Source organism: Diuraphis noxia, unplaced genomic scaffold (assembly GCF_037042655.1).
Source record: "Diuraphis noxia isolate RWA-SAM2 unplaced genomic scaffold, SU_Dnox_SAM2 contig0001, whole genome shotgun sequence".
Classification (NCBI taxonomy): Eukaryota; Metazoa; Arthropoda; class Insecta; order Hemiptera; family Aphididae; genus Diuraphis; species Diuraphis noxia.
This window is the reverse complement of record NW_028301711.1, coordinates 37,582,893-37,591,217: the sequence shown is the minus strand read 5'-3', so window position 1 is coordinate 37,591,217 and position 8,325 is coordinate 37,582,893. Positions and strand designations below refer to the sequence as shown.

The 8,325-nt window shown below is 35.6% G+C and overlaps 1 non-coding gene across 1 annotated transcript; it reads right to left on the bottom strand.

Moving 5' to 3' along the window:
* Positions 1-1,652: 1,652 nt before the first annotated feature.
* LOC149060653 (5S ribosomal RNA) lies at positions 1,653-1,771 on the bottom strand. Its single transcript, XR_016190050.1, has one exon. It is a non-coding gene; the product is annotated as a 5S ribosomal RNA (ribosomal RNA).
* Positions 1,772-8,325: the final 6,554 nt, after the last annotated feature.

The window sequence follows — 8,325 nt, the reverse complement described above, 5'->3', positions numbered from 1 at the left end:
CTGAATCCACATACCATTTGTCTGAATAGCTGATTTCGATGTACTTTGATTGTACACTAACCAACGCATTTCCTGAGTTGCTCTTATTTCTTTCTTTTTGTTATTTTATGAGAATCCGGCATTCAAGTTTCCAATGCCCTGGTTTTTTGCAATGATTATACTTGTCTAGTTTTTTTTATCATGGTTCCATTGATTTTCGGAATTTCCAATTTTAGTATGTTTTTCTTTATTTATGCCATACGATTTCTTTGTCGTAAATTCACTACTACTTGCAATATTTGTCTGAGCATCATAACCTTGAGTTTGCCTTGTTTCCTCTACCATGAGTCTAGATGACAAATTAGACAATGTTTTGTTTAAATTTGGTGCCTATCGAATCCCACGCACTGTAGAAATAATTGTAATTTTCTGGCAAAGTCATTAGTATCTTGGTTATAAGCATATAAATTGTCATCTGGGTTCATAACATAGCTGTAGAACTTTAGTTGAATCAACGTTACACTTGAGTTCGACTTTTGTACGTATACGCTAAGCAACTTGTCCCACATTTCTTAACCGTGTCATAATTAATTAATGTACTGCAGTGGTTGTTCATCCATTGACGTGACTATATGCATTTGTTTTGTTTCCGCTTTTTTAAATATTGAATAATCAACACCATGTCTTTTTTGCATCATCTTTAGTTTCTGAACTTAATTTTGTAAGAACAGATTTTTCGACTTTCCGGTCATAACATCAAATATATTGGCTGCAGTTATTATGACTTTTATTTGGAATTTCCATGTTACTCAATTTTCATTACCTGCTAGTTTATTAATTTTTATAGATTCTTTTTCCATAATTACGAATTATTTGTACACTGTCTGTGAACTATAATTGTAATATTAACAAACACAGTTTCTGTGCTTCACTTGATCGATACACTTACACTACACTGCAATATACCTACCTACTTCGTGAATTATTATTGCTGTACAATACTACAATCTCTGTATACACAAACACGCGATTCGTAAATAAATAATATTATTGTATCAAACTTACTTGACTTTATTATAAATACCTCACTACTAATACTACGATACTAGGCCCATAACTTGTTGAAGTACTCAAGCACACAGATATACAGAAGCTAAAGGTAAATAATAATAAGATCGGATATATGTAATAATATAATAATATGTATAATATTGATATGAATAACTATAGTGCTCAGAGGCGTAATATAAACCAACGACTAATCATCCTACAGGCTACTACACAGAACGAATATGGTATAGTAGTATAGTAAAACAAAATGCCTATTCAGCGTCTGTTGTACTACAGTGTGAATAATTTACTTGTAATCTGTATAACATGGGTATGTTGTTTACATTCAACAAGATTGATATATTAATAGTTTACATTTTAAAATTAATACATTCAGTTAAGTGAACAATAATGTTATTATTATTAACTAATTCACTTATAACTTAATTAAATGTATGGGTATAGTACCTAGGTATTTCATTGCTTATAATAAAAAACAATTAATCTTTAAAATAATGTAAAATAAAAAATAATTACCGACCTACTATCATATTTTATAATAATAAAATAATATCAAAATATCTTTATATTTATATAAAACAATTAAAGAAATATCGAATACATGCCAACGGCACGTAGTGTTCCCAAGCGGTCACCCATCCAAGTACTAATTACGCCCGACGTTGCTTAACTTCAGTGATCGAACGAGAACTGGCGTATTCAACATGGTATGGTCGTTGGCGATGTAATCAATTTTCGTTACATTATTTCAATGTAAAACTTGGACAACTAAATAAAATTAATCTTTAAATCTTTATCTAGTAAAACTAATATCCATCAACTGTAGCCTGCGCAACAGAGTTTTTGATATGGAGACTGATGAGTTCAAACTTTGGAGGATATAATTTATATATTAAGTGTATATTTATTGACATTATTTAGGTTAGGTAGGTAGGTACCTACGTAAAAACATTGATTATAATTACTTATTAATACATATATTATTATAGCATTTATAGCCAAGTGCCCAAGTATATATTATAGGTATTAGTTATTAGACATTACTACATTAGTAAAGTATTAATAATCAATATTCAATGGTAATAAGTTGTTACTAATAACTAATAAATAATAAAAATGTAAAATATGACGTTACTACTTCGGGAAATCGATGTTTTTATGAAAATATAACGATATTGAAGTGCAAATAAATTTATGCATAATGTAAAATACGAAAATATTTTACAAAATTATGGTCATTTCATTTAACATGAATCATCAATTTATCATCGTGTAATTTTTTTTCTTTATGTGGTTTACTTTGTGTACTAAATTAAAATACATTTTTTTTTTTTTATTAGTGGAACCCCCGACAACATGTGCCATTGGGTGTGGGGTGGTACAGTATGTAGGGGGTTTTTTATACTTTGTAGGTTTTTAAGTTAGTAGGGTTGTTACACGTGTTTGTGTGCCTATGTGTGGCAAGTACCTATATATATTGTTTAAAATCCCGGGTGGTCACCAGAGACGTATTTAGGGAGGGGGTGTAGAGGGGGCTTGGGCCCCGGGTGGTTAAATTTTAGGGGTAGTAAATTTTGAATAGCATTTTAAAACAATAAGGTAAGCTTTTTGGCTGAAAAGTATTTTGTAGTTTTGTATAGTTAATATTAAAATACATACCTACTACATAAGTATGTAATATGTACTTCAATTAATGTATTTTTTTATGTATACCTAATATTTACCTTTCAGAATATGAGTGTAACGAAGAATGCATTGGTTTCACTATAATATATTTGTTTTTTTATAAATACACCTATTGCTGTAGAAATTTAGTTTGGGAAGGGGGCATTTTTTTTTAACTAGGGCGCAAAATTCCAAAATACGTCTTTGGTGGTCACTCATCCGGGAGTTACCAACTGCGGCTGATAAGAACGCTCAATGCGTTTCCGCAGATTGAGCTTACGTTCGCGCCTCATCAAGCTTCAATAAAAATATTTATTGCACATGTTCTAATATGAAGATGAATTAGATCTATTATTATTATTGATATTTCAGTACGTGTTCCTCACTCGACAGAGCAACACGCGTGTTACCTATCGTGAGTGCGCTTTTATACCTTCGATAGCAAAAACTCAGTCTTACCTTTCTGCACCGATATCAGATAATATGATTATTATATAATTATACTCCCAAGTATCTTTGCAAGTTCAAAATGAGTAAAAATACTACGGGCAAAATGCCCTCCCCATCTAACCTCAATAGAACAAATATCCTACCTACTCTCCAAAAAACCAACACAATTACATTAACTAACAAATCCAAAATTAAAATACCACCATCAACCAAACCAGTTCAATTAAATTCGCGCAATGCATTAACGCCGCGGGCCGTTATCGCAAGGAACAACACCACCGACTTCTCATCACCCTCCGCCGCCACGACCTCGGCCGTAATCAACTCCAATAAAACTAATTACACCATCCAGACTTCCAGCAACATTACAAATAATTCAGATAAAACCATTAATTTCGCTAGCATAACAGCAAAGGAGACTACACCTAATAGAGAACAAGCTATAGTCTTTAATTCAATCGACGGAGTTCCACAAAAAGACTACATTATAGCTATCAGCCAAATAGTTCAACCTAGAAACATACTATTTGTTTCAAGAATCTCCAATAATAGATTCTGTATATTTTTATCCAGCAAAGAAATTCTCGAATCTCTTTTGACTAAAACACAAGCAATAAATATAAACGGTCACCAAATCCCTAAACGCAGACTACTAAACCCAGCTAAGCGTATAGTAATATCAAACGTATGCCCGTTTATTCCCAACCACATAATACTTCATTCCCTCATGAACATAGGTATATCTCCCACATCACAGATTAACTACCTTAAAGCTGGAATTAACCTTGAGGGTTACGAACACATCCTAAGTTTCCGTAAACAAATGTTTATCAAGCACGAAGACACGACAAAACTTCCCGGGTCTCTGATCCTAAACCATAACCAGTCCCAGTTCAGAATATTTTTTACAGATGACTACACGATTACTTGTTACACATGCAAGACAACAGGGCACACAGCTCAGACCTGCAAAAGAAATGTCCCTATTAACACGGAAACACCATCATCTCCTACCACATTCTCCAAAAACATCGACAAAAACACACCAATAAGTGATCCGACATCTCTTCTTAACTAACCAGATAAAGTAGTAAGCAAAACTTCTCAACACGATATTCTACACACGAATTCGTACATAAATGAAGAACAACAATCTTCAACAATTCCCCCAATATCCTCCGTTGAAATCAATCTAAAAACCACAGAAGCCAATACTCACGAACATCACTCCATAACGACGACTCCTCAAACCACACATAATATCGAAATATTATTTCAAACTGCGCAGACCGGTCCTACTCAAAACAAAAGAGCCATATCCGACACCTCATCTCAAATGCCCCCCCCACCAACTCCACACCTAAATGTATCTCAGCAACTCCAATCAAAACAAAAGAAGCCAAAAATAAGATCTCAGTCAAACTCGTCAACAATTACTGACGATGACATCTCCGATGATCTCCTCGATCCGACCCGAATTTTTTTCTCCAATGATAAATCCCTACCGATAACATACGTCCAATTCAAGTACCTGCTAGAATCATCCACAAATAAGTCCTTGAACATACGCAATCTATGCGAAGAAGCAAACATTGAAATGCGTATACTAATGACACTAATTGAAAAAGCCCACCCCATGATTAAAAACTTCAGAACGAAAGCTAAACTCACCAAATTTCGTAATCTATTATTTCAAATAATGCCCGACGAAACAATTGACACTTCACAACATAAAAAAAAAAAAAATACAATGAGCATAAATATAATACAGTGGAATATAAACGGCCTCGTCAAAAAACTAAACGATATTAAACTAATTAATCAACAACACGATCCAACCATAATATGCTTACAAGAAACTAACCTCAACAATACCTATACCCCGTCCATCAAATACTTCAACGTCTTTAACACAAACAGAACAGCTTGCAACCGAGCTAGCGGAGGAGTAGCGATACTGGTCAGATCTGACTATCCAAGCTCCCAAATCCAGATCCATTCTCCGTTAGAAGTCGTAGCAATATCCATTCAACTCGAGTCTAACATCGCGATCTGCAACATATATATACCAAACCAAAAACAATTTAAGTCCTCTGATATAGAGAACATAATAACTTCCTACTCCCTTTATTCTCCTGGGGGATTTCAACAGCCACGGCTTAAGCTGGGGATCGGACAAAACAGACGACCGAGGTAAACAAATCAAAAAATACTTGAGACAGACAACATTATTCTTCTCAATAGCGGTGTACCCACCCGTATCAATTCCACAAATGGAAAATTCTCTGCGATTGACTATCAATATGTAGCTCAAACCTCACCCAACGCACTACATGGTCTACTTTACCAGAAATATATGACAGTGATCATATCCTAATTATGATCGAGCTACTATCAAGCAAAACAAATCTCACTATATCTCCTGCTAAATGGAAACTATAAAATCCTAACTGGAATCTCTTCTTTCAACTAGTCGAAGTTAATTTAAACACAAACCCCCTCCATCAAACGGTCCGATTAAAAATGACGTCATCCACATAACCAATTTCATCATTTGTGCAGCAAAATAAGCAATCGGTAAAATAAATGGCACTTCGAACAACCTTTAAGTTCTATGGTGGAACCTCGAAATTAAGCAATCCATCAAGGATAAGAATTCCGCATTAAAACGGTTCCAAAAAACAGGCAAAACTGAGGACCACATACGCCTTAAGGAACTTCGCGCAAAACCAAAATATCTCGTAAAACGTAGCAAAGCATCCTCGAGGAAGATGTTCACCACTACCATTGGCCCCAAAAGTGATCCCAGTCCTGTATGGAGCAAAATTAGGTCTTTACGTGGCAACAGCAAAGAAAAACAGACCCACATAATAAAAGACAACACCCTTCTCACTGACCCAATCGAGATCGCTAATCTCCTTGGTAACCATTTCTACTTGAACAGCTCTGACAAAAACTACAACGAGACATTCCTAAACAAAAACTTTAGCAGTAGACAACGTTTGCTCCAATCCAATATCGCCCATTAAATCATGATCAACAACACCTTAATAGCCCCATTAGCTTAAATTAGCTAAACTGGGCTATTTCCAAATGTTCTAGCCTCTCCCCAGGTCCTGATGAAATACCATACAGCTTCTTACACAACATACCCTCATCAGCAACTCACTTCATTCTCAACCTTTACAACAAAATATGGAACACTGGACAAATCCCAAACTCTTGGAAACACGCCATCGTCATCCCGATCCCAAAACCAGAAAAGGACAAATTTAGTACAGAGGGATATAGACCAATATCCCTCCTTAATACAATGTGCAAAATACTCGAAAAAATATCGATTCACGTCTGAGATAGTTCCTCGAAAAAACATGTTATCTTTCTCCTCAACAAAACGGTTTTCGTAAACTCAAGAGCATATGTAACAGTCTTCGCGATATACAAAAAGACATATCAAAATCCCAAGAAAGCAACCAAGCTTTGGGACTAGTCGCTCTCGACATAGCAAAAGCATATGACACCACATGGCGCCCCCGGATAGTCGAATCTTTACAAAAAATCATATGTAACGGCAACCTCTTCGTCAAACATTTCCTGGAAGATAGATCTTTCCAAGTCAAAATCAACGGCCACCTCTCTTCAACCTTCAATCAAGAAAACGTCGTACCACAAGGTTCTACCCTCTCAGCCACACCTTATTCCTAGTTGCCATCAACGATCTTAACGATAGAATCAAATTTCCCGTAAGATCTTCTCTCTTCGCAGATGACCTGAACATTTAGTGTTCCGCAAAAAACTGTTCCAGCATACAGCCATATCTACAAGACACAATACTATCACTTGCCGCATGGTCTGAAACATCAGGATACCGTTTCTCCCCAACTAAATCTCAGATCGTCATATTTACTCGAACCAAAAAGTACCCGTCTCTAGATATTAAAATCTATAACATTCCAATACAAACCTCAAAATCAATTAAAATACTAGGAATTATATTCGAGCGCAAAAATACCTGGAACCCACACCTTAAAGATCCCCGAAGAGTAACCATGTTACGAATGAATATTCTCAAAACTCTCTCTCATACTTCTTGGGGAGCAAATACTATAACCCTTAAACAGATATATACATCACTCATCCTATCTAAGCTAGAATATGGTACTTTCCTCTTTTTCAAATCTAAACCATCTAGCTTAAACATGATTGAAACCGTACACAATCTAGGACTAAGATTAGCCTCTGGTGCATTCCGATCGAGCCCTATTCCCAGCTTGCTCAACATATCTTATACTCCACCCTTAAGTATCATAAGAAAAAAAAAACATCATGCTTCTATCTGCAAGACGAGCCCAGAACAACCTTGACACCCATCATGGCACCAGAACCGAACTCCAAGACATCAATTATAAATACTCTGATATAATCATCCACGAATGTCCGATCACTCCTCCCTGGACTATGGACATCGACATCAACCTTAAACTGTCTTTTCTACCGAAAAGCGAAACTACGCCAATCATATATACAAATTAACTAAAATCAATTCTTGAAGGATATCAAGACCATATTTGTTTTTACACGGACGGATCCAAAACGGAAGCTGGTGTAGGCGCTGAAGTTACATTCAATGAAACCAGACGAATGCTCAAGTTCACCAACTATTGTTCAATCTACACGGCTGAAGCCTTGGCTATCTCACATGCACTAGATATTATAAGACAAGACACAATTAACAAATCCATCATACTCTTAGCGATTCCCTTAGCACACTCACAAGCATCAAATACTTTTTTCACCTAATAGCATATCACAAAAAATACAGAACCAGATATCATATCTTCAAACCAATGGACAGACTATCACCTTTATATGGATACCTAGTCATATTGGCATTCCTAGAAACGAGTTAGCTGATACATATGCCAAACAGTCCATTTCATCCCCACACTCTCTAGTCCTATGCTCACATTCGTTACAAGACTTTAAACATTGCATCACCGAGTACATCCTAAAAAATTGGCAAAACACCTGGTCAAATTTACGAACCTTGCTAAATGAAATGAAATCAAGCATTCTACCATGACCAACCTTCCCCCTCCCCAGGCGTCAAGAAGTAATTCTTAATAGTATCAGAATTGGACACACATGGTTAATTCACAA